Source organism: Somniosus microcephalus, chromosome 2 (genome assembly GCF_052327205.1).
Source record: "Somniosus microcephalus isolate GS21.2 chromosome 2, FLI_Smic_1.0, whole genome shotgun sequence".
Taxonomy (NCBI): Eukaryota; Metazoa; Chordata; class Chondrichthyes; order Squaliformes; family Somniosidae; genus Somniosus; species Somniosus microcephalus.
In genome coordinates, this window is record NC_140988.1 from 235,607,646 (window position 1) to 235,635,077 (window position 27,432).

Consider the following 27,432-nt stretch of genomic DNA (forward strand, 5'->3'; position numbering starts at 1 on the left):
TCTTGAAGGTGGAGTTGAGGTACAGATCAGCCCTGGTCTTATTGAATGACGGAGCAGGCTCGAAGGGACAAATGGCCGACTCCTGCTCCTATTTCTTCTTATGTTCTTTTAACAAGTCATTAGGCACAGCAATCAATGGAGGCAAATTTGTTGTAAATGGGTTCGCTAACAATTAGCAATAAAAAAAAAATTCAAATAGGTTTTGAAACTGGCAGTAATAATTCCACTACACAAAAACAGGTGGGCCAGGAAAGTGTCTAAGAATTGAAGAGGCATTAGTCTGGTTAATGTGTCAGGAAAGGCACTGACATAAGTGCTAGTTGCTTGAACATCTGGATGGAAGACTACAAGAAAGTCAATGAGGCTGCAGAATAGGATATGATGTCCTGTCCAGATGCCTGAAAAGTACTGGGAGTATTTTAAAAAGGTGTGCTTTATACACTTTAAACAGATATACATCTTAGTGAGGAGAGAGGATGAATGGGAGTTGCTGGAAGTCTTATGGAGTAGCTGTGAAGATGATCAGACTTAAATAAATGTATAAGGGAGCAAAAGCCTTTGTGAAAATTGATGAAAAAAAGTTAAAATGGGTCAAAGTAAAAACAGAGCTGCATCTGGTCATCCAATTTGTTCAATTCTGTCCTGGGCCTCATCGCAAACAAGGCAACGGAAGTAGACACCTCATAGGCAGTCAACCTAAAAGGTATAAAAATAAACCAGGAACCAACAACAGCAACTTGTATTTATATAGCGTCTTTAACACAGTAAAACATCCCAAGGCGCTGCACAGGAGTATTAAAGGACTAAAAATTTGACACCAAGCCACATAAGGAGAATTTAGGGCAGGTGACCAAAAGTTTGGTCAAAGAGGTAGGTTTTAAGGAGCAACTTAAAAGGAGGAAAGAGAGGTAGCGAGGCGGAGAGGGTTTAGGCAGGGAATTCCAGAGCTTAGAGCCTAGGCAACAGAAGGCACGGACACCAATGGTTGAGCGATTATAATCAGGGATGCTCAAGAGGGCAGAATTAGAGGAGCTCAGATATCTCGGGGGGGGGGGGGGGGGGGTTGTGGGGCTGAAGGAGATTAGAGATAGGAAGGGGCGAGGCCATGGAGGGATTTGAAAACAAGGATGAGAATTTTAAAATCGAGGCGCTGCTTAACCAGGAGCCAATGTAGGTCAGTAAGCACAGGGGTGATGGGTTAACGGGACTTGGTGCGAGTTAGGACATGGGCAGCCGAGTTTTGGATGACCTCAAGTTTACATTGGGTAGAATGTGGGAGGCCAGCCAGGAGTGCATGCAAGTAAAAGCCTGAAATATAATTTTTTTTGGTAGATCCTTGGTTGTTGTCATCATGATGAGCAAGAAGCTGGGTGTTGAAAGAAAGAAATGGAGCTCAACATCAGCTTCTCAAAGACCAAAATTATGCTCATAATACAAAGAATATGAAGGAAGACTGAAAAATATAGACAATGATGGCGAGGACATAGAAATGCTGCACAGGTTGATATACTTGAGGTTAGTGTCCTGGCGAGAAGGTACATGTAAGAGGTGGCGAGACACACTGTTCTTAGAAGAAGTGTTTCTGACAAGCTATAGAAACTATTTCATTGTTCATTCAGAAGACCACAAGTTCATCTCCTCTTCCCATCAAATTATCCCTCTTTTTTCCCCCCTGTAAGTCGTTGGCTGTTCAACAGCTTGCACTGGCAATTTGTTCAATTGATAAAGAAATTTTATCTGAATTGCTCACTTATTTTAGTTTTACTTTTCTTAAAACCATGCTGCTAGTTCTGGACTTAAGTGTTTCCAATTTATTGAATCCTTTCAAAATCTTAAAAACTTCTGTCTTATCTCTCCATGCATCTATGCTTTGATGAATGATATTTTTTAGTTTTGATGATGCAGCAGGTAATGGAAAAAAACCACAACTGAAGTCATAGATGCAAACAAGAAAACCCTGCAGTTGCAGTCATATATAATCCATTCCTTCTTCAAGAGCAAAGTCCCAGAGGATATGTTTGCTCTTCATACTTGTCCTTCAACATTTGGTATTAATTTTGTAGCCATCTGCAGAACCCTCATCACTAATCCTATCCCTTTTGAATATAAATTAAAATGACATTGTAGATGGCTAATCAACATTTCCAAATGGTGCCAAGAGCTGATGGAGGACAGAAGCAAGACTGGGTATCAGCAAGGAGGGCAAAATGCTCAAAAATTAATTTAAAAATGCTTTGAGTGAAGTAATAGTAGGTGTTAAAGTACAAACATTGGCCTGGATTTTGCAGTAAGAAAAACGACGAGGCTATCAGTGCTCACCATTATTAAAAAGTAAATCGGACAGCAACGGTCATCGACCATACATGCAGTTAAACGTGGAAATCAGGAAGTTGCTGTTTGATTTGCCCTGTTCCTCCACAAGCTTCACTACACCAGTATCTTGCCAAAAGACTCAGCATTCACATACATGAAGGGTGTGACTTGGCAGTACTTACCCATTAGATACCCACTAAACACGCCAGAAAGAGTTAGGGCTTGTCCAGTCAAGTGGAAGTGAACTTTTAACAGCGTGATAAGTCTTAGTTACTGTCAAACAGCATCTCTGGCACTGAAAATGTACTTTTGCAGGTGTAGAGCCTTGTTCCTTCAGATATGAATCATTGTTGGAGATTTTTTTTTTTTTTTAAATTAAACTTTTTTTTAAAAAGCTTTTTTTGTCCCTTTTATCTCTCGCTCTCTCTCAATCCCATCTTTCTTTCCCTCTCTTTATTTAGTTCTCTATAGGTGATTTTACATTGAATTAAATATTCTAACTTACACTTCCTGGTTTAGACTCTGCGTGCCTCAGTAAAGATTCTTTAATCTGTTAAGAGATGCTGCCTGGCCTATTGAGTATTTCCAGCACTTTCTGTTGTTATTTAAGGAGATACGCTGTTGCTTGCCCTGTTCTCACAGGTCCCAGATCCCCTGGTCGAGGGCATCGCGCTGTATCAGACTCCCGATGACCATAAGATGCCGTGCAAAAGCCCATGAAAAGTCATGGGCAGCTGTAAGCGTAATTAACAGTGAGCACCATTCATTTGCTGCTGATCGCAAAATCCAGACCATGGTAAAGAGCAAAGCACGACAGGAGGTTGGAAAGTGATTGAATGGGTCCCAGCTGAAAAAACACAAGTGGAAGGCCAAACCTGTGCTAGTAAAAATATGTATAGGAAGGCTGTAAAAGGAGAATGATAACCAGCAGAAAGCACAGGAACTTGTTTACTCTATAAAGTACAATGAGCAGAGTTTAGATTCAACCAAAAGTTGTTTTGGTTGTATTCTTCCAAGCAGAAAAACAAGTTTGCACTCAAGAGAAACAAAGGGCCATTACATTTTACAACTGTCCATTCAAGATTTCATCTCAACAAGCTTTGATAAATTACCCAGCAAGGCTTAAACTGAAATAGGGGGCAGACTAATTATGACAAGAGGGGAGAGGCAAGCATTTTAGTCAGCTCAAAGTCTCTTATTTGAATATATAACATGCTGCATCAATCATTACTGTACTGTGTGGTTTAGAAATTGTATTAGAGTATTTCAGACAAACATTTGTGTTCAGTCTTTTTTTGCTGCTGATAGATAAGAACATCTAGGATCTGTGGATTACTGTTTTCCCTGTCTGGGGAGATTTTTGTGTTATAAATATACTAGCGGTGGTAGCAGTACCATATTAGATAGGAGTAGACTAAGAAAAATTCAAAAATGGGTTTAGAATGCACGTACGTAAATGCACAAAGTGTGGTGAATAAGGTTGGTGAGCTACAAGCACAATTAGTCGTGTGGCAATATGATGTTGTGGCAATAATGGCACTTAATATTCAAGGGTACAAGGTGTTCAGAAAAGATAGGGAAGGAAAAAGGGAGGTGGGGTGACAATGCTGATTAAGGAAGACATTGTAATGTTGGAAAGGGAGGATGTTCTTGAGGGCACAAGGACAGAATCCATTTGGTTAGAGTTGATGAGCAAAAAGGGTATTCTACAGGCCTCCAAATAAATAGTGAGAGGGAGGTAGAGGCACAAATCTGCAGAGAAATCACAGAGATATCCAAGAGCTATAGAGTGGTGATACTGGGTGACTTTAATTACCCAAATATCGATTGGGATAATGCTAGGGTAAAGGGAAAGGAATTTCTGAAATGTGTTCAGGAGAATTTCCTTGACCAGTATGTTCTTGGCCCAACTAGGAAGGAGGCATTGCTGGATCGGGTGCTGGGCCAGGTCGACCAAGTGTCTGTGGGAGAACACTTGGGTACGAGTGATCATCGTATCATAAGATTTAGGTTAGCAATGGAGAGGAGCAAGAAACAATTTAGAGTGGAACTTCTAAACTAGAATAGGGCTAACTTCAATGGGATGCGAAAGGATCTAGCCAGGGTAAAAATGGAACCAAAGACTGACAGGAAAAACTGTAATGGAGCATCAGCAGTGGCAGTACGGACCTGGGAGGAGCGGCAGCGATATAAAAAGAGACTGAGGCGCAGGTAGGCCCCACAGCAGCAGCAGCAGTGCGGAACTGGGAGGATCGGTGAGGCGGCGGCGGCAGTGCCAACTCAGCACTGGCAGAATTTTCAAAGAGTGACGTCGGCACAAGAGGAGGGAGCTGATTGAGGCCAGTGTCGGGAGTGGCGGTACACTGAGTACTTAAACTCAATTTCGCGGGATTTTTTTTTTTTTTAATAAAAAGAGGCTTACCGATCTCACAGACCGGCAGCGGCATTCCTGAGCCACGTCACGATTCAAAAAGTGACACGGGCACGAGGAAGCAGCTGATTGGGTGAGTACGGCCAGGTGAGTGGGTGAGTACAGCCAGGTGAGTATTTATACTACTCTATATAGTTTGAAAGTTAAGATTAATAGTTTATAAAATTTAGACGGTCTTAATTTTTGTGGTTATAGTTTCTAAGGTCTCTGTTTGTGTATCAGGGAGTGCTAGTAACCAAGGGCCCTGGAGTATATCATTTAATTGTAGTGTAATTAGTGGTATTTAATTAATTTAAATTAACTTCAATCAAATCAAGGGCAAGTCATGGCAGGACAGCTCGGCCCCGTGGCATGCTCCTCCTGCGCTATGTGGGAGATCAGGGACACTTCCTGTGTCCCTGACGACCATGTGTGCGAAAAGTGTATCCAGCTGCAGCTACTGACAGACGTCATTGCGGCACTGGATCTGCGAATGGATACATGCTGGAGCATTCACGATGCTGAGGACGTCGTGGATAGCACGTTTAGGGAGTTGGTCACACCGCAGGTAAAGGCTGCACAGGCAGGAGGGGAATGGGTGACCACCAGGCAAAGTAGTAGGCACAGGCAGGTAGTGCAGGGGTCCACTTTGGCCATCCCCCTCTCAAACAGATATACCAATTTGGATATTGTTGAGGGAGATGACTTATCGGGGGAAGGCAGCAGCAGCCAACTTCCTGGCACTGTGGGTGGTTCTGCTGCACAGGACGGGAGGAAAAAGAGCGGGAGAGCTAGTGATAGGGGATTCTATTGTAAGGGGAATAAATAGACGTTTCTGCAGCCGCAAACGAGGCTCCAGGATGGTATGTTGCCTCCCTGGTGCAAGGGTCAAGGATGTCTCGAAGCGGCTGCAGGGCATTCTGGAGGGGGAGGGTGAACAGCCAGTTGTCATGGTGCATATAGGTACCAACGATATAGGTAAAAACTGGGATGAGGTCCTAAAAGCGGAATATAGGGAGTTAGGAGATAAATTAAAAAATAGGACCTCAAAAAGGTAGTAATCTCAGGATTGCAACCAGTGCCACGTGCTAGTCAGAGTAGAAGTAGAAGTAGAAGGATAGTTCCGATGAATACGTGGCTAGAGGAATAGATACAAATTCCTGGGACATTGGAACCGGTTCTGGGGGAGGTGGGACCAGTACAAACTGGACGGTTTGCACCTGGGCAAGACCGGGACCGATGTCCTAGGGGGAGTGTTTGCTTGTGCTGTTGGGGAGGGTTTAAACTAAAATGGCAGGAGGTTGGGAACCTGTGCAGGGAGACAGAGGAAAGGGAAGCAAGGATAGAAGCAAAAGACAGGAAGGTGAAAAGCAAATGTGGCAGTCAGAGAAATCAAGGGTTTAAATCAAACATAGCCACAGTAAATAATAATTCAAAGGTCTAAGAGTGTTAAAAAAACAAGCCTGAAGGCTTTGGGTCTTAATGCGAGGAGCATTCGTAATAAGGTGGATGAATTAGCTGCGCAAATAGATGTAAACGGATATGATATAATTGGCATTACGGAGACATGGCTCCAGGGTGACCAAGGCTGGGAATTCAACATCCAGGGGTATTCAATATTCAGGAAGGACAGGCAAAAAGGAGATGGGGTAGCATTGCTAATTAAAGAGATTAACACAATAGTAAGGAAGGATATTAGCTCTGATGATGTGGAATCTGTATGGGTAGAGCTGAGAAATACCAAGGGGCAGAAAACGTTATGTGGCGTTGTATACAGTCCCCCAAACAGTAATGCTGAGGTTGGGGATGGCATTAAATGGGAAATTAGAGACACATGCAATAAGGGCACGGCAGTTATCATGGGTGACTTTAATCTGCACATAGATTGGGCTAACCAAATTAGTAACAATACTGTGGAGGAGGAATTCCTGGAGTATATAGGGGATGCTTTCCTGGACCAGTATGTCGAGGAACCAACTAGAGATCAGGCCATCTTAGACTGGGTATTATGTAATGAGAAAGGATTAATTAGCAATCTTGTTGTGCAAGGCCCCTTGGGGTGCAGCAATCATAATATGATCAAATTCTTCATTAAGATGGAGAGTGAAGTAGTTGACTCAGAGACTAGGGTCCTGAATATAAATAAAGGAAACTACGATGCTATGAGGCGCGAGTTGGCTAGGATGGATTGGGGAACGTTACTTAAAAGGGTTGACGGTGAATAGGCAATGGCAAACATTTAAAGATCGCATGGATGAACTACAGAATTTGTTCATCCCTGTTTGGCATTAAAAAAATAAAACAAAGAAGGTGACTCAACCGTGGTTAACAAGGGAAATTAGGGATAGCATATGATCCAAGGAGAGGACATATAAATTGGCCAGAAAAAGCAGCAAACCTGAGGATTGGGAGCAGTTTAGGATTCAGCAAAGGAGGACAAAGGGATTAATTAAGAGGGGGAAAATAGAGTATGAGTGTAAGCTTGCAGGGAACATAAAGTGACTGTAAAAGCTTCTATAGATATGTGAAGAGAAAAAGATTGGTGAAGTCAAGCATAGGTCCCTTGCAGTTAGAATCAAGGGAATTTATAATGGGGAACAAAGAAATGGCAGACCAATTAAATACATTTGGTTCTATCTTCACAAAGGAGGACACAAATAACCTACTAGAGATGTCGGGGAACATAGGGTCTGATGAAAGGGAGGAACTGAAAGAAATCAGTATTTGTAGGGAAATGGTGTTAGGAAAATTGACGGGATTGAAGGCCGTTAAATCCCCAGGGCCTGATAATCTACATCCTAGAGTACTTAAGGAAGTGGCCCTAGAAATAGTAGATGCATTGCTGGTCATCTTCCAAAATTCTATATAGACTCTGGAACAGTTCCCATGGATTGGAGGGTAGCTAATGTAACCCCACTACTCAAAAAAGGTGGGAGAGAGAAAACGGGGACTTATAGACCGGTAAGCCTGACATCGGTAGTGGGGAAAATGCTAGAGTCCATTATAAAAGACTAGCTGAAGTGCCCGGCGGTGCCGAGGCTTTTTCGAGGGCATGTTGTTGTTGGAAGAGAGAGAGAGCGCGCGACTGGGGGGGGGGGGGGGGGGCGGGGGCGGAAAAGAGAGAGCGACTGGGGGGGGGGGGGGGGAAAAAGAGAGAGAGCGACTGGGGGGGGGGAAAAGAGGGAGGGCGGGTGGGGGGAAGGGAGGGAGGGGGGGGGGAAGGGGCCGCTCTCGGAGCCCCCGCCCCGCACTCTCGAGAGCCCTGCTCTCCAAGCCCCAGCCGCCCCGCTGTCCGAGCCCCGCTCCCCCCCTGCCCGAGCCGAGCGCGGAACACTCACCAAGGCCGAGAGCACTGTCGAGCGCCCCCCGCCCGAGCCGAGCGCGGAACACTCACCAAGGCCGAGAGCACTGTCGAGAGCCCCGCCCCCCCCGCGCGCGGAACAGAGACGCCGCGTCTCACCTGCTCCTGCTGCGCGCGCACCCTGACCCTCGTGGCTGACGCCATTGCCCTGGGTAACGTGACACGGGGGGGGGGGGGGGGGGGGGGGGTGGGCAGCGGGTGAGGAGCTTAGCAGAAGCCCAATCACCTAGCTCGGGCGTGGCTGGGCAAGAAAGGCGCAGGCTTTCAGGCCTAAGAAAAAAACGGGGAAAAGGTAGGAAAAAGAATGTTCAGGTTAGAGAAAATATTTACAAATGAGTGATTTTTTTAAAAATAATTTAATAAATTCAATTTTATTTTGGTGGAAATGTATATTTGAAAAGAAAGACGCAGAAAGCAGGAAAAAGAATGGAAGCAAGATGGCGGCGACTTACCTCGGTTCAGAACGATAAGGCCCGCCCACACACGCACCGATTGGTCGACCGTCAGGTCACCAAAGCGTAGGATTGGTCAATCGTCCCGTCACTCGACCGTAGGAGGGCCCGGCCGCACGCGGCAGCAAGTCGCCGTACGATTGGTCGACCTCGAGGTCACTGTCGCTAATGAGCGGATAATGAGATGCTAATGAGCGGAACGTTAAGGTTTTTCGGATACCGCGGGCGCGATTTTAGCCCGGCCGAAACGTAAATACGCTTAAAACCGTCTCGGAAGCGTAAGCTTTCTTTGGAGGTAATGCGCGCGTAGGTACGCCCTGTAACTTTCGAGCGCATAGCCCGCCAGACGCACACGCGATGACAGACAGACAGACGGACAGAAGGACCGATATATATATATAATATCTATATCGGTAGATGTAATAGCAGAGCACTTGGAAAACAGTGACAGGATCGGACAAAGTCAACATGGATTTACAAAAGGTAAATCGTACTTGACTAATCTACTGGAATTTTTTGAGGATGTAACTGGTAGAATAGAGAAGGGAGAACCAGTGGACGTGGTGTATTTGGACTCTCAGAAGGCTTTAGAAAAGGTACCACATAAGAGATTAGCATGTAAAGTTAAAGCACATGGGATTGGGGGTAAGGTACTGACTTCGATAGAGAACTGGTTGGCAGACAGAAAGCAAAGAGTTGGAATAAACGGCTCTTTTTCCGAGTGGCAGGCAGTGACTAGTGGGGTACCGCAAGGATCGGTGCTAGGACCCCAGCGATTCACAATATATATTAATGATCTTGGCGAGGGAACTAGATGCTGTATCTCCAAGTTTGCAGACGACACAAAGCTGGGTGGGCGTGTGTGCTGTGAGGGGGATGCCGAGAAACTCCAGTATGATTTGGACAGGTTGGGTGATTGGGCAGATGCATGGCAGATGCAGTATAATGTGGATAAATGTGAGGTTATCCACTTTGGTGGCAAAAACAGGAAGGCAGATTATTAACTGAACGGCAATAGTTTGGGAGAAGGGGAAGTGTAACGAGACCTGGGTGTCCTTGTGCACCAGTCGCTGAAGGTAAGCATGCAGGTGCAGCAGGCGGTTAAGGTGGTGAATGGTATGTTGGCCTTCATAGCAAGAGGATTCGAGTACAGGAGCAAGGATGTCTTGCTGCAGTTGTATAGGGCCTTGGTGAGACCACACCTTGAGTATTGTGTGCAGTTTTGGTCGCTTTATCTGAGGAGGGATGTTCTTGCCATGGAGGGAGTGCAGCAAAGATTCACCAGACTGATACCTGGGATGGCAGGAATGACGTACAAGGAGAGATTGGGTCGATTGGCCTTATATTCGCTGGAGTTTAGAAGAATGAGAGGGGATCTCATTGAAACGTATAAAATTCTAACAGGACTAGACAGACTAGATGCAAGAAGGATGTTCCCGATGGCGGGGGAGTCCAGAACCAGGGGTCACAGTCTAAATATAAGGGGTAAGCCATTTAGGACAGAGACGAGGAGGAATTTCTTCACCCAGAGAGTGGTGAACCTGTGGAATTCTCTACCACAAAAGGCAGTAGAGGCCAATTCATTAAATATACTCAAGAAGGAGTTAGATATATTTCTTAAGGCTAAAGGGATATGGGGAGAAAGCAGGGACAGGGTATTGAATTTGGATGATTAGCCATGATCTCATTAAATGGCGGAGCAGGCTCGAGGGGCCGAATGGCCTACTCCTGCTCCCATCTTCTATGTTTCTATGGAACAAAGTGATCTTTAAGGAGGAGATGTTCCAAGTACAGGTTAGGTACATTTCAACAAGAGGGAAGGGTAAGGGAACCAAAGCAAGGGCTCCTTGGATGATGAGGGCGATAGAGAAGATGATGAAACAAAAAAAGGGTGTATGATGCATGTCAGGTGAATTCTTCAAGGGAGAACCAGACCAAATACAATAAGTTGAGGGGATGTGAAGATGAAAATAAGATTGGCAAAGAGAGAATATGAGAGTAGAATGGCGGTTAACATAAAAGGGAACCCAAAAATCTTCTACCGGCATGTAAACAGTAAGCGGGTATTAAGAGGCAGGGTGGGTCCTATTAGAGACAAAGAAGGTGATAAATACTTAGAGGCACAGGGCAAGGCTAGAATAGTCAATGAGTACTTTGTATCGGTGTTTACGAAGGAGGTGGATACTGACAAAATATCGGTAGAAGTGGAAAAGGTAGAAGTAATGCAAGGGGTGAAAATTGATAGACAGGATGGGTATGCTTAGAGTGGACAAGTCGCCTGGTCCAGATGACTTGCATCCCAGATTGCCAAGTGAATTGGGGCCCAGGGGGTGGGGGGGGGTGGAAAAAGGAGGAGATAGCGGAAGGGCTTGCCATAATTTTCCAATCTTCCCTAAATGTGGGGGAGGTGCCCGAGGATTGGAAAGTGGCAAATGTGACACCGTTGTTCAAGAGGGTAAGGACAATCCTAGTAACTACAGGCTGGTCAATTTAACATCAGTGGTGGGTAAAGTTTTAGAAACAATAATCAAGGAAAATATTAAACGGGCACTTGGAGAGGTTTAAGCTAATTAAGGAGAGCCAACACGGATTTGTAAAAGGCAGATCGTGTTTGACTAATCTAATTGCATTTTTTGACGAAGTAACAGAGAGGATTGATGAAGGGAATGAAATGGATGTTGTCTACATGGATTTTCAGAAGGCATTTGACAAAGCGCCACATAGAAGGCTGGTTAACAAAATTGAGGCTCATGGAATAGGTGAGTTAGTGGCAGCTTGGATAAGGAATTGGCTTAAGGACAGAAAACAGAGAGTTGTGGTAAATGGCTGTTTTTCAGACTGGAGGATGGTAGACAGTGGTGTTCCCTAAGAGTCAGTGCGGGGGCCACTGTGACCTGGATATTGAGAGAGAGAGAGAGAGAGAGAGAGTAGAATTTCTAAATTTGCCGATGACACCAAACTTGGGGGTGTGGCAAACAGTGAGGATGATACCAATCGACTGCAACAGGACAAAGAATGGCTAGCAGAATGGGCAGATGGAATTTAATAGAGAAGTGTGAAGTGATGCATTTTGGCAGAAGGGACAGGGAGAGGCAATATACACGTAAATGGCACAGTTTTAAATAGTGTGCAAGGACAGAGGGACCTGGGAGTTAATGTGCATAGGTCCCTGAAGGTAGCGGGACATATTGAGAGAGTGGTTAGCAAAGCGTATGGGATCTTGGGCTTCATAAATACTTTTGTATTCAATACCTCTAGAGAGGTTACGCTGAACCTTTATAAATTGCTGGTTAGGCCACAACTGGAGTATTGCGTCCAGTTCTGGTCACCACACCTTAGGAAGGATGTGAAGGCCCTTGAGAGGGTGCAGAGGAGATTTACCAGAATGGTTCCGGGAATGGGGGATCTTAGCTACAAGGACAGGTTGGAGAAACTGGATTTGTTTTCATTAGAGCAAAGGAGGTTGTGGGGTGATTTGATAGAGGTGCACAAAATGATGATGGTTTGGATAGGCTAGACGGGGAAAGGCTGTTCCCACTAGTTGATGGTACAAGGACTAGGGGACACAGATTTAAGGTTTTGGGCAAGAGATACAGGGGGGGATGCGAGCAAAATCTTTTTTACGCAGCGAGTGGCGAGGACCTGGAACTCGCTGCCGACGGAAGTGGTGGAAGCGGAGACACTCAATGTTTTCAAGGGGAGACTGGATAGGCACTTGAGGGAAATAAACTTGCAGGGCTACGGGGATGGAGCAGGAGAATGGGACTAACTGGATTGTTCTACAGAGAGCCGGCACGGACTCGATGGGCCGAATGGCCTCCTTCTGTTCACTTATAACTATGACTCAAGTTCTGCCAACAACAGTGCTCTATTAGAATTCTCTTCAATTCTTGAGAAAATTACTAAAATGGATATTACCTTTTTGACCATGCTTAAACACACAATTTATACTAATAGAAATGGATGCAACATCATAGAATCATAGAAAAGTACAGCACAGAAGGAGGCATTCGGCCCATCGAGTCTGCGCCGGCTCTTTCGAAGAGCAATCCAGTTAGTTGCACTCCCCACTCTTTCCCTGTATCCCTGCAATTCTTTCCCCTTTAAAGTAGTTATTCAATTCCCTTTTGAAGATTATTGAATCTGTATCCACCACCCTATCAGGCAGTGCATTCCAAATCGTAACCACTTGTTGCGTTAAAAAGTTTTTCTTCATATCGCCTCTGGCTCTTTTGCCAATCACCTTAAATCTTTTCCCTCTCGTTATCGATCCTTCAACCATCTCTTTATTTACTTCATCTAAACCCTTCATGATTTTAAATACCTCCATCAAATCTCCTCTTGGCCTTCTCTGCTGCAAGGAGAACAACTCCATCCTGTATGGTTATATTGTGGTACATTTACTGTTGAACAAGATTTTATTATTTAATGCCATTCATTGAGCACATTTAAAGTTAAAATGGTGTGCTCAACTTTTGAATAAATATGCCTTTCCTAAAGAGACAAAACAAGTCATCCAGAGCTCCACCTACATTCCATCCCACACAAAAGCTCGAGCCCTACACCCCTACTGCACTCTCCACTTTTCCAACACTGATCTACTGCATGCATTCTCTAACTTCTACTTCACAATCGAGGAGAGAACAGTCAGCCATCATGCTTCCATACTTTTGGAACTCCCTCCCTAAACTGTGGTGTATGTGCCTTTAAGAGCAATTATGGTGTATGTGCCTTTAAGAGCCCCAGGTGTGCGTAATGCCGGTAATTGCCACTTGGGCTATATAAGCCTGTGTATTGTGTATATCCTTTAGAAACCCCCCCCAGACTTGCTTAGTAAATACCTATGAACCAACTCCTGTCTTCAGTGTCTTTATCTACACACGGACACTAGTGGCGACGAAGTGGAAACGGACTTACCTGCAATTCGGCAGCACCTCAAGGACATCGATTCCTCCAGCATCCAGAAGACTCAAGGAAGTAAGAGAAACTGTGGTTTCACCAGCTGGCCAAGCTGGTGACAGGTACTGCGCTAATCCTTCCTGGGCGTCAGGCTGGAGCTCCAGCGGCGGGCTCTACAGCTGAGACAGGCAGCGAAATCGGAGGCAAGCAATAACGGACTGGGAGGGTGCACTCGAGAGACGGCCGGCGCGGCAAGCAGGTCAGCGTTTAGACCTCCGTCGGGAACGAGTCTCCAACAGTGAATAAATGGAAACCACAGTAAAACAGCGTTGTTATTGGTAGCAGCGGCGGGAAAGCGCGGGAAGCGCCATATCGTTGCTACAGAGGGAAAAAAAAAAGCGCGGGAAGCGCCATATCTTTTCTGAAATGCCTAAATCTGGTAATATTGAGGCTTTTGATGGCGAAATAGAAGATTGGACCACATACGTGGAAAGAGTAGAGGTTTATTGCACTGCAAATGGAATAACAGATGAAAAAAAAGCTTCAGTACTTCTGAACTTAATGGGCGCGAAGACATACGGGCTGTTACGAAATTTAATCACTCCAGCCAAACCAAAGGACAAGACTTTTAAAGAAATTGTTGATACCCTGCAGGAGCATTTAAACCCAACACCGCTGCTGATAGCGGGACGATTCAAGTTCTTCAAGAGAAATCAACACAAGAATGAAAGTAATGCTGATTACCTAAACGAATTAAGAAAGCTATCAAAGTACTGCCAATTCGGAGCAGGACTATCGGATTATCTTCGAGACAAATTTGTTTGCGGTCTCTTAAGTGAAGGAACACAAAAAAGACTGCTTTCTGAAAAAGATTTAACATTGGACAAAGCTTTCAGTATGGCTGTATCATACGAAGCAGCAGCAAAAGGAGCTGCAGAGATACAAGAAGAGACACAGGACTTCGGCACCCATAAAATGACACAGGAGTTCGGAAGATGTTATCGCTGCGGCAGATCCACCCATAACCAGAGGGACTGCTGGTTCAAGGGCAAAGCATGCAGGCAATGTGGTAAGATTGGACACATTGCACGGGTATGCCAATCTGGACAAAATAAATCCACTGACAGAAAACAAAAAATCAATAAAGAAAAGTACAGGAAGGTACAAATGATGACGGACAATAGCTCCGAAGACCAGAATAGCGATAGCGACTCCGGAAACAAGAGACTAAGCTGTCTCAAATTACATAATGTACTTGCCAAAGAGGATTACCAAACCATTTGGGTTACCCTCACAATAGCAGGGTCTCCAGTTAAAATGGAGCTAGATACAGGATCAGCTCTAACCGTAATAAATCGACGAGATTACGAGAGGCTATTTTCGCATATACCTCTAAAAGACACATCCATTATCTTAAAAACATATACGGGGCAGGAAGTCTACCCCAAAGGAAAAATAAGGGTGCCTGTGGTATACAACGGCAAAGAAATACAAAAGTTGTATTTATACATTCTACAAGATGGTGGTCCACCGTTGTTGGGACGTGAATGGATAAGGAAGATACGTTTAGACTGGCACTCCATTCAGGCACTGACGGTGACCAGTAAGGAAAAAAACAATGATGACATCATACCTGAACGATTAAAAGACATCTTGGCCAACGCCAAAGAAGTGTTTTAAGAGAAACTAGGAACCTTGAAAGGCATCACCGCCTCAATAAAAGTGGAAGATACAGCAATTCCAAAAATTTTTAAGGCAAGACCGGTGCCATACGCAATACGTCCGGCAGTCGAGGCAGAGCTGAAGAATTTGGAAAAGGCAGGCGTATTATCCAAAATAGATTGGAGCGAATGGGCAACACCCATCGTTCCAGTCATGAAAAAAACATTGAAAAATAACTCTGAGGAACAGAAAAAAATTCGCATCTGTGGGGACTTCAAGGTGACTGTAAACCCGGTCCTTCACACGGTACAGTATCCTCTTCCGAGGATAGAAGATATTTTCGCCTCACTATCCGGAGGGCAACGTTTCACAAAAATTGACTTGGCACAGGCATATCTACAGATGGAGGTTGAGGAGACCTCTAAAAAGTATCTCACAATAAACACACACAAAGGCCTGTACCAGTACAATCGACTGGTTTTTGGAATAGCATCAGCTCCAGCTATCTGGCAAAGAGCTATGGAGCAAGTCCTGCAAGGGATTCCGGGGACTCAATGCTACCTAGACGACATCCTTATAACAGGAGAAAACGACAACGAGCACCTTGCCAATTTGGAGCAGGTGCTCACTAGGCTGAAAGAACGGGGCCTACGAGCAAATCGCCCCAAGTGCGAATTTTTCCAAAATCAGATATCATATTGTGGCCACATAATTAATAAGGAAGGGTTGCATAAGTCACCTGAAAAAATTGAAGCAGTTATAAAAGCCCCAGCACCTGAAAATGTTTCACAATTAAGGTCATTCCTGGGATTAATAAATTACTATCATAAATTTTTACCGAACTTATCAACTATTGTACACCCTCTTAATGATCTTCTGCAGACAGGAGTGATTTGGAAATGGAACGAAGACTGTAAACGTGCCTTCCATAAATGTAAAGACTTAATCACATCCGAGAAAATTTTGGCTCATTACAACCCATCACTACCAATCAGACTGGCGTGCGATGCATCCCCTTACGGCACAGGAGCGGTATTGTCCCATAGATTCCCTGATGGCTCGGAACGGCCGATAGCTTTTGCGTCACGCTCATTGAACTCAGCTGAGCGTAACTATGCCCAGATAGACAGGGAAGCACTCAGCCTGGTATGGGGAGTGAAGAAATTCAACCATTACCTACACGGACAAAAATTTACCTTGCTGACTGACCATCAACCCCTCATCTCCATATTCAACCCTAAAAAAGGTGTCCCCATTATGACGGCACAAAGACTACAGAGGTGGTCCCTTTTTCTAGGGGCACACCAATACAACATTGAATACAAAGGGTCAAAACAGCATGGGAATGCTGACGGTTTATCACACCTACCGTTGCCAACGATAGAAGAGGCACCTACAGTAGACCCAGTAGAGATATTCCACTCTACCATAGTGGAATGTCTACCGGTGACAAATTCTGCCATTGAAAGGGAGACAAGAAATGACCCTACTCTCTCACGGGTCTACGATTTAACAGTGAAGGGATGGCCAGCACATGGCGAACCACTGTTGCCAGCCTTCTCGCAAAGAAGAGAACAGCTGTCAGTGTGCCGAGGAACCTTGATGTGTGGATCCAGAGTGGTGATTCCACCCAAACTCCAGGATAAAGTGCTAAAGGAGCTTCACGAGGGGCATCTGGGTGGAGTGAAAATGAAGAACCTAGCTAGGGCATTTGTATGGTGGCCAGGTATCGATGGAGACATCGAAGACATGACCAAGAGCTGCCTAGGATGCCAGAAGGTCCAAAATGCTCCGCCACAGGCCCCTCTACATCCATGGGAGTGGCCCTCATCTCCCTGGCAAAGGGTGCACATCGACTTTGCTGGTCCATTTATGGACTCAATGTTCTTAATCGCAGTTGATGCACACTCCAAGTGGCCGGAGGTAATAAAGATGTCCTCCACCACCACGGAAAAAACCATCACAGTATTAAGGACCATATTTGCCAGGAATGGGCTGCCGGAGCAGATATGTTCTGATAATGGACCGCAATTTGTGTCCGAAGAATTCAGAAAGTTCTTAAAGAACAATGGGGTAAAGCACTACACGTCCGCCCCATACCATCCCGCCACCAATGGATTGGCTGAAAGGTTTGTCCAGACCTTCAAGAAGGCCATCAAGGCCATGGGTAATGAAGACATAAAACTTCAGCACAAGGTGGATAACTTCTTATTTGCATATAGGAATGCAACGCATATGGTTACTAACCAAACTCCCGCCATGATGTTCTACAATAGAAACCTAAGATGCCGGCTGGATTTGGTCAAGCCCAACATCCGAAGGGACGTGGAGAACCGGCAGTTTCAGGGCATGAATGAAAGGCCAACTAGGGCCTTCCAGATAGGCCAACCGGTTTTGGCCCGGGACTACCGTACCGAGAAATGGCAGCCTGGAACTATCTGCACACGATTAGGACCACTGATGTATACCGCGGACATCGGAGACAGCATAATAAGGCGCCATGCTGACCAAATCATCAAGTCATCCGAAAAGGGACAACCTACACCACCACTCTATACATCTAACGATGAAGTAGAGATATCTACCTCCGATCCGGTGATACTGGAGCCCGATGAACCCGACACTGGCCTTCAAGCCGAATCAGCCTTGCCAGAAGAACCTACTACACCCCCGAGGCGTTATCCGGACCGAGTCAGGAAGCCTCCTGAGAGACTAACTTATAATTAATTAATACAGCAATGTATATTATTTTGCATATAACATGTAATTAATAATTACTTAAAATATGATGTACTAGTTAGCTAGAAGGGGAGGAATTGTGGTGTATGTGCCTTTAAGAGCAATTATGGTGTATGTGCCTTTAAGAGCCCCAGGTGTGCGTAATGCCGGTAATTGCCACTTGGGCTATATAAGCCTGTGTATTGTGTATATCCTTTAGAAACCCCCCCCAGACTTGCTTAGTAAATACCTATGAACCAACTCCGGTCTTCAGTGTCTTTATCTACACACGGACACTACATAAACCTCTTCGACTTGCTCCATCTCTTCACACCTTTAAAATCCTCTTCAAAAATCTAGCTTTTCGACAGCACCTTTGACCACCTCCCTAACCGGCCTCGTGCTTCTGCTTGAGCTACATTAAAGGCACTATATAAATGCAAGTTGTTGTTGTGGAGTCTGACCCTCAACTGTGAAGCAACTTGGCATATTTGCCTAAAATTACATTTCTTCATAAAGCTTCAAATTAGCAAGTTGCTGGTTCAATACTACTGCCCATATCCTAACTCGCACGAAGTCCTGTTCACCCATCACCCCTGTGCTCGCTGGCCTATATTGGCTCCTGGTCTGACAGCGCCTCCAATTTTAGATTCTCATCCTTTTGTTCAAAATCCCTCCCTATCTGAATTCCAAGGTGCAATTCATTCTAAACTACTGTATGGGGCAATACATTGCTAGTCATTTACTGTACCAGTTTAGTTAGAGGGATAGCCTATTAGACCATAAAAAAGACAAAGGACCCATGGCATTTCTTCCTGTCTACAGAGTAAACAGGCAACATATTTTTTAAATTCAACTTTTTTTTTTTAAAAACCATGCAGACATGGGAAGGAGGATCTTATGGCTGAACGTACTCCCCCCAGACTTCTCTTTCCCTTTTTGTAGATTATGAATAAAATTAAACCTTAGTTTTTCAAATTTACAGTTTGCAGTATGTTACTTTAAGGAGATAAGTTCCATTTGTTTGTGCAAATCAGTTGATAATTACCAACAGTAATGTGGTAATGGCTGATGACAAAATATTTTAAAAGTTTTAATTATCAATTTGTAATTTTAGCTGCAGAATTAAGGTTTTGGTGGCAATGACTGTGCAAATCTTCATCTTATTAATTTTATCTGGGCTCAATTTTTATTTTAATCACTGTGGATATTAATGATGCGGTGCTATCCTTAAGACAGTGCTGAATCCTTTGTTTTAGCAGTGATAAAATACAACTTGAAATTAAGTATTTCTAGAATGGTTAAAATGGAAAACGAATATTTATTTTCCCCCATTTCTTTCTCCTTCTCGTATATGAGCTCTTCATTACACAGCGTCTACTACTCCTTGTTATGTAGTTTTAAGGTTTTCACCACAATATTCCACATAGATACTGCATAAACAACAACAATGGTTTGCCCAACTTACTCAAACTTTTATGTGCAATAATGCTTATGGAGTTTCAGATATAGCATCAAATTAAGCAATTTGATATGTATCAATATTTTTTCAATCACGAAAAGTACTGTGCATCGGGTGTTTTGGTCCACATTAAAAAAGTGTTCCACAGTATGGAGTTGTAAATATGCAGAATGACAAACACCCTTTGCAGTCATTTAGAAAATGTTTTGCTTGCTGAGTCATGTCAATTTGTGACAGTACATTGAAATTGGGCTGACAGCTTCTCCTGTTAACATTGCTTGGGTTCCTGCCTAACTCAAACTTTTAAATGTCCTGTTTAGGAAACAGCTTGAATAGATACATGCACAGAATTCTGTTCCAACAGTTAGAAATTATAATGCCCAGAGAGCAGGGAGGAAAGAGTCTCCATTCTCCAAAACATTTAAATTGATTGAGGTGTCTTGTTTTGCACAAAAATAATAAATTGCAGGACAACGGAGTATTACAGTTTAAACTCTTTTTAATGAAGCATCAGGTCTGTAAGCTTTCTCAATCAATACAGCACCGTGTGGACAAGATGGAGTCAGGACCCTGGGTCCTCCAAAACAATAGCAGTCCTTACAGATGCCTGCAGGCCAATGACAACTCAGCATGTGATCACGTGAATATAATAGGTATTCCTTACAGATGCCTGCGGGCCAATGACAATGCAACATGCAAATGTTACAGTAAGGTAGGGTTAAAAAGTGTGCAGTAGGTCCAACTATGAGCACTTAGTAAACTTGCACGGTACATGCACCCAGCCTGGATTTATATGCATTTATTACAGGATTATCACCGTTTTGAGGAAAAGAGCTACTAAAGTGTAATCAATAACAAGACACCAAATTCTGCTTTGATATGAGAATTAAATAATTTTAGGAAGGGGGGGGCTGCCAAACTTTTCAGGGCAACGTCGTTTTAAAAAGACAAATAAGAGCGGCTCCTTTTTAGGATCTTACAAACGGTCTGTCAATACAGTGCAATTGACATGACTGCTGTAATGTATGTACCTTTAAGGGAGAGAACTACTTTTACAGCTCCTGTATACTGTAATACCGGCAGTGACCACACCTGTATATAAACCCTGAGTAGTGATCTGTACAGTTAGTTCTAGAGTAACCCTCATTCAGTAAACACCTGTTGAATCGTTCCACTGCAGTCTTGTTGTCTAATTATTGAAGGACACAACATCAAGATACACGGACATAACATTGGCGATGAGCAGATTCGAACCTACCTGCAACTCTGCATCACCTCCCAGGGATTCGCTCCTGGAGAACAGTGGAAGGAGGTCAAGTCCAGAAGCACGGGCGTCAACCACAGGCAACCGCCCAGTCATCCAGTGGAGATTTGAGCATCGCAGGGGAGGCTATCGAGAGCCAGGCTTGGCTTTCCAGTCACGGTGGTCCAGCGAAACGGGCTGGTAACAGGTACTGCGCAGACCCTTCCCGGACAGTGGCGGCTAGAGCCGACCGGGCGGCACAGAAAAAGGCCGAGCAGCGTCGACGGGGGAGAGAGGGCAGAGCGCACAGGGCGCAGCCGGTGTTCAGGACCGAGCGGCGTCAACGGGGGAGAGAGACGAGAGAGAGCAGAGCGCAGCCGGTGTTCAAGGGCCGAGCAGCGTCAACGGGGGAAGAGAGGCGCGCAGGAAAACGCGCACAGCGCTGCCATTGCCACGAGGACCGCAGAGAACGGCATTGGCAGCAGCGCAGGAGCAGCGCACGAAACCCACAGGGCATCGCCATTTGACACGAGGACCGCCGAGAGCGGCGTTGGCAGCAGCGCGGGAGACGCCATTTTAAGCCAGTCTAACCACACCAAAAAATGCCGGAGTGGCAGTATCACAGCGTTCGACAATGAAGTCGAAGATTGGACGACATATGTCGAATGCATAGAAGTATACTGCAAGGCGAATGAAGTGCCAGATGACAAGAAAGCGCTGGTATTGTTGAATTCAATGGGTGCAAAAACGTATGGCTTACTACGAAACCTAGTAACCCCAGAGAAGCCAGTAGGAAAGGATTTTGAAAACATCGTGTCAATCCAACAGGACCACTTAAATCCCACACCGCTGCTGATAGCAGAAAGATTTAAGTTTCACAAAAGGAACCAGCATAAAGATGAAAGTAATGCTGAGTATTTAACGGAACTGCGCAAGCTATCGAAACACTGCCAGTTTGGAACGGGGCTAGCAGATACTTTAAGGGACAAGTTTGTGTGTGGGCTTCAAAGTGAAGGAACCCAGAAACGGCTTCTATCAGAAAAGGATCTTACGCTGGACAAGGCTTTCAGCATTGCAGTATCACACGAAGCAGCAGCACGGGACGCTGCAGAGATACAACGGAGACCGCAAGAATATGGCACAAATGAAATGTCATACGGAACAGTGAAGTGCTATCGCTGCGGCAGAACAACACACGACCATAATGATTGCTGGTTCAAGGACAAAGTGTGCAGACAGTGTGGAAAAGTAGGACACATAGCAAGAGTCTGCAGGTCGGGAAAGAAAACCAGCAGCAAGAAATCTGCACCGGAGAAGTACAAGAAGGTACATAAGGTGACGGAGAGTAGTTCAGACGAACAGAAGAGTGATACAGACTCCGGAAGCAAGGAGCTGGGTTGTCTGAAACTACATAATGTGATCAAAACGGAGGATCACCAAACTATCTGGGTCACGCTCAAGATAGCAGGAGTCCAACTGAAAATGGAACTGGACACAGGATCAGCCCTAACAATCATAAACCGAAGTGACTGCAAGCAGCTATTCTTACATATACCCTTGAGAGATACAGAGATTGTCTTGAAGACGTACACGGGGCAAAAAGTCTACCCCAAAGGAAAAATAAGGGTGAACGTTATATATAACGGCAAGGAAACACCAAAAATGGACCTATATGTATTGCCAGATGGAGGACCACCACTACTAGGACATGAATGGATCCGGAAGATACAGCTAGATTGGCATTCCATACAAGCACTGACTGTAGATGCCAAAAAGGAGGACGACGTCACACCTGGACGACTGTCAAAAATGCTAACTGACGCACAAGAAGTGTTCCAGCAGGGACTCGAAACACTAAAAGGCATAACAGCAACGATCAAAATAGAGGAAAATGCAAGCCCAAAGGTTTTTTTTTTTTTTTTTTTTTTTTAAGGCCAGACCGGTACCTTATGCGATCCGCCCAGCCGTCGAAGCAGAGCTGGAAGGTTTGGAACGTTCAGGAGTACTGTCCAAAGTGGACTGGAGTGAGTGGGCGACACCCATCATTCCTGTAATGAAGAGGTCATTGAGTAATATGCCTGGGGAACCAAAGAAGGTTCACATCTGTGGGGACTTTAAGGTGACAGTGAACCCAGTCCTTCACACTGTACAATATCCGCTTCCACGGATTGAAGATATTTTCGCCTCGCTATCTGGAGGGAAACGCTTCACTAAGATTGATCTGGCCCAGGCGTACCTGCAAATGGAGGTAGAAGAAGCCTCAAAACAGTACCTCACGATCAACACTCATAAAAGGTCTCTACCAATACAACCGGCTGGTGTTCAGGGTAGCATCAGCTCCGGCTATTTGGCAAAGGGCAATGGAACAAGTCCTGCAAGGGATTCCAGGGACCCTGTGTTATTTGGACGACATCCTGGTCACGGGCGAAAATGACAGTGATCACATCGCCAACCTGGAGCAGGTGCTCACTAGATTGAAGGAATATGGGCTCCGAGCTAATCGTCCCAAATGCGAGTTTTTCCAGAAGCAGATCTCGTATTGTGGCCACGTTATTGATGAAGAGGGGTTACATAAGTCCCCTGAAAAGATTGAGGCAGTAGTCAAGGCGCCAGTACCGGAAAATGTGTCACAACTGAGGTCGTTCCTCGGGCTGGTGAACTACTACCATAAGTTCTTGCCGAATTTGTCTACCGTACTACACCCACTGAACACCCTACTGCAAACGGGGGTACCATGGAAGTGGAGTGACGAATGTAAATGAGCTTTCCAGAAGAGCAAAGCATTGATCACATCAAAAGAGGTGTTGGCTCATTTCAACCCAGCACTGCCAATTCGGTTGGCGTGTGATGCATCACCCTATGGCATTGGAGCGGTGCTGTCGCGCAAATTCCCGGACGGCTCGGAGAGGCCAGTAGCCTTTGCGTCTCGGTCACTAACCTCAGCTGAGCGTAACTACGCCCAGATTGACAGGGAGGCCCTCAGCCTAGTGTGGGGGAGTGAAAAAGTTCAATCACTATCTGCACGGGCAGAAGTTCACCTTGCTGACTGACCCCCAACCACTTGTCTCCATCTTTAATCCAAAGAAGGGCGTTCCGGTGATGACTGCGCAACGGCTACAAAGATGGTCCCTTTTTCTAGGGGCGCACCAATATGAAATCGAGTATAAGGGCACGAAACAGCATGGAAACGCTGATGGGCTATCACGCCTGCCACTGCCTACTGCGGAGGAAGCACCAGCAGTGGATCCTGTCGAAATATTTCATTCGACTATAATTGAATGCTTGCCAGTAACTAACGCTGGTATAGAGAAGGAGACCCGAAATGACCCGACACTCTCTCGGGTATTTGATTTGACGGTGAAGGGATGGCCAGCACATGGCGACTCACTGTTGCCAGCATTCTCATCCAGAAGAGAACAGCTGTCAGTATGCCAGGGGACCTTGATGTGTGGATCCCGAGTGGTAATTCCACCCAAGTTAAGGGAGAGAGTGCTCAATGAACTTCACGAAGGTCATCTGGGAGGGGTGAAAATGAAAAGCCTTGCTAGGGCTTGTGTGTGGTGGCCGGGGATCGATCAGCAAATCGAGGACCTGACAAAGAGCTGCTCAGGATGCCAGAAGGTCCAAAATGCACCACCACATGCCCCTCTACACCCATGAGAGTGGCCCTCATCTCCATGGCAACGGGTGCATATTGATTTTGCTGGTCCATTCATGGACTCAATGTTTTTAATAGCCGTGGATGCGCACTCGAAATGGCCTGAGGTGATCAAAATGTCCTCCACCACCACGGAGAAAACCATTGCAGTCCTACGGACCATTTTTGCCAGGAACGGCTTGCCAGAGCAGATTTGCTCTGATAATGGACCACAGTTTGTGTCCGAAGAGTTTCGAAGATTTATGAAAAGGAATGGGGTAAGGCATTACACATCCGCCCCGCATCATCCAGCCACAAATGGATTGGCTGAGAGGTTCGTACAAACCTTTAAAAAAGCAGTAAAGGCCATGTGCGATGACGACATTCCACTGCAGCATAAGGTGGACAATTTCCTGTTAGCCTACAGAAATGCGACACATGCAGTCACCAACCAGACCCCGGCCATGATGTTCTTTAACCGAAGGTTGAGATCTCGTCTGGATTTGCTCAGACCAAATGTACAAAGAGATGTTGAGAGTAAGCAATTCCAGCACATCAATGAGAAGCCGACAAGGAGCTTCAATGTAGGGCAACCAATCTTGGCCCGCGACTACCGAACAGAGAAATGGCAACCAGGAACGATATGCACACGGCAGGGGCCACTAATGTACACAGTGGATGTTGGGGAGAACATTGTGAGATGCCATGCTGACCAGATAGAGTCACAGGAACGAGTCAACCCCATGTCTCGGCCATACGTACCTGGTGAGGAACCCGACGTACAGGTCGCATCTACCTCAGAAACAATAGCATTGGAAGCTGATGAATCAACTGACGACAGGGTGCTAGAATCGCCTCCGCACCAAGAGCGAGACACTCGGGAAAGGCGTTATCCAGAAAGAATCAGGAAGCCTCCCCAAAGACTGAATTTATAAATAGACTATTTTCAGCTAATGTTGCATGTTAAAAGTGTTAATTGTAATTAGTTTGATATTTAATTGTTAAATGAGTGTTATGGTACTGTTAATCTAAAAGGGGAGGAATTGTAATGTATGTACCTTTATTAAGGGAGAGAACTACTTTTACAGCTCCTGCATACTGTAGTACCGGCAGTGACCACACCTGTATATAAACCCTGAATAGTGATCTGTAGAGTTAGTTCTAGAGTAACCCTCATTCAGTAAACACCTGTTGAATCGTTCCCCTGCAGTCTTGTTGTCTAATTATTGAAGGACACAACATCAAGATACACGGACATAACAACTGCCGTTAAATCAGCCGAACCACCTTCTAACTAGGGAGCCTGATAATTGATGGCACCATATGAAGAATATCGCATTGATTTATAAACAAAGGTCATAAAAGCAGGAGCACCAAGTTTTTGGATGTCTGAATATTCCTTGTTTTTAAAAAATGTATTACTGTTAAAATTACTGCTAAAGGGCTGTCTCAGGATTTGGTGAAATTTAAAAAAATGCATCCATGAAAACGCAGACACAAGCTTCGAACACAAAGCCCCGCAGGTTGAGGGAAGGGTCGGTCACCCCACACATGCGCGTTACTGATAGTTGGGGGTGTCGAGACGCCTCATTTGGGAGAGCGGGGCCGGGGGCCGGAGCGCGGGCTGGAAAGAGAGCCGGAGGCCAGCCAAGTATGTGAGAGATGGACAGAGAACAGCATTCGCCTCGCCCCCTTCCCCCAAACAAACAAACTTCACACGCAGACTCAAGGAACGAATAACATGCACGCAGAGTTTAAAATAAATGATTCCACCTGCCCTTTAAATACCTACCTCTATTTCATTCCCCCGACAAACGAGGCATATTTTCTCCTTCACTTCAGCAGCCCTGAGATAAAGCCGACAGGCGAACCGTTCGCGTTTACCGTTGGAGAGAGTTGGTTAGGGAGCAGAAGGTTCGCGCTCAGACGTTCTCCGGGGGCCGCGAGCCCGAGGCTGGCCGCATTGTCGAGCGCCGACACGCGCGAGCCCGAGTTCTTTTCAAACCCGCAGCACTTTCACCGGCTCCCTGCCGACGCCGTCCGCTGGCTCACTGCAACCCAACCTACCGGCGCTGTCCGCTGGCCCCGATTGACAGCACTTTCGCCGGCGCCGTCCACTGGCCCTGATTGACAACTCCAGCAGCCACTCGCGCCATCACCACATATCTGTACTAAATTACAGTTAAAAACAAGTGCGTCCTCACAAAAGAAAAACACCAACGGCAAACGACCACTGAACCAATACTGACGCAGATTACAATTCAAACGAATTGAAATTTATATCAAAAGTCTGTTGTGATTTTTTTGAATGCCTAACATCCTGACGCACTATTCTTCATATTTTTTTAAAATGCATTCGATCCAGTACTTACATAACAATGTACTGTTAAGTTGCCGGCTGGAGGTTTCCTGATATTTAATACATTTGCTCGCTTTAAGCCGGGTATACCTAAACCTAAGATTGTTTTTCAAATTAGTATTTGCATCATTAAATGCAAATTATTCTTCAGCCGTGGGCATTTTCCGATTTGTCTGTTGTAACTTCCAATTGTTTCTCTTGCTCGTTGTCACAGCGCCGCCTGCAGACTCCGGCTGGGCTGGGCTCCCGCGCGCGGTGCTCTCTGGGAGAGTTCCACTGACCTAATTCTTCTTGTTGTTGTGATTGTGACACAAGGTTCCAGGCCTGGGGCCGCGCGCTCTGTGAATAGTGAGGTGGACATCACCACTGCAGCACAGGCATCCTTATAAACAGTTAGCATTGCAGGGAGATGCTCAGCAATCAGACAAATGATTCAAAAGCAAAGTGGAATGTCTTTATTTGTGGGAGGCGGGATTTCCTGTATTAAGTGTGGTTGAGAGCTCAGATATTTTTGTTACCAATGAAGAAGCAACGTTCCTGAAAAGCCAAGGCTGGGTATCACGCAGCATTGTGGGGATTGACCTACCTTTTTGCTGTGGTGTCGATGCTTTTGAAGAAGTTTGCTTCCGGAATCTGTTCGACGCAGCCACTTGTGTACTTGGACTTTATCCAGCCATCCTCCAACGCCCCCCCGCCCCAGCTCTCAAATTGAGTCTTAATCGTAAACAAATACGCGGTGCCTGATTGCTCAATAATTGTAGAGTGAAACCAGAAGTGTCTGATAATTTTCATGTTCATAACCACAAGTGGGTACCACTCCTACTTTTTTTTTAAAAAGAGGAAATATATTGTATCTATTACGTCCGTGAATGATTGAGACACGGACAGCAGGAGTTGAACAAAACACGTCTTTACT

General features: G+C 45.3%; 1 protein-coding gene across 15 annotated transcripts in view; it reads right to left on the minus strand.

Annotated features, from left to right (window-relative positions):
- clocka (clock circadian regulator a) overlaps positions 1 to 26,840 on the minus strand; it is a 311,097-nt gene extending 284,257 nt beyond the window's left edge. For 3 of the 15 annotated variants that reach the window (XM_085970083.1, XM_085970107.1, XM_085970071.1), the window contains exon 1: positions 26,530 to 26,834. The gene's annotated coding sequence lies outside the window, so the exon portion shown is untranslated. Of the gene's footprint in view, positions 1 to 25,949; positions 26,215 to 26,529 lie in introns of those variants that run through there. The other 12 variants (XM_085970133.1, XM_085970116.1, XM_085970145.1 and 9 more) reach the window with 6 other exon arrangements.
- Positions 26,841 to 27,432: the final 592 nt, after the last annotated feature.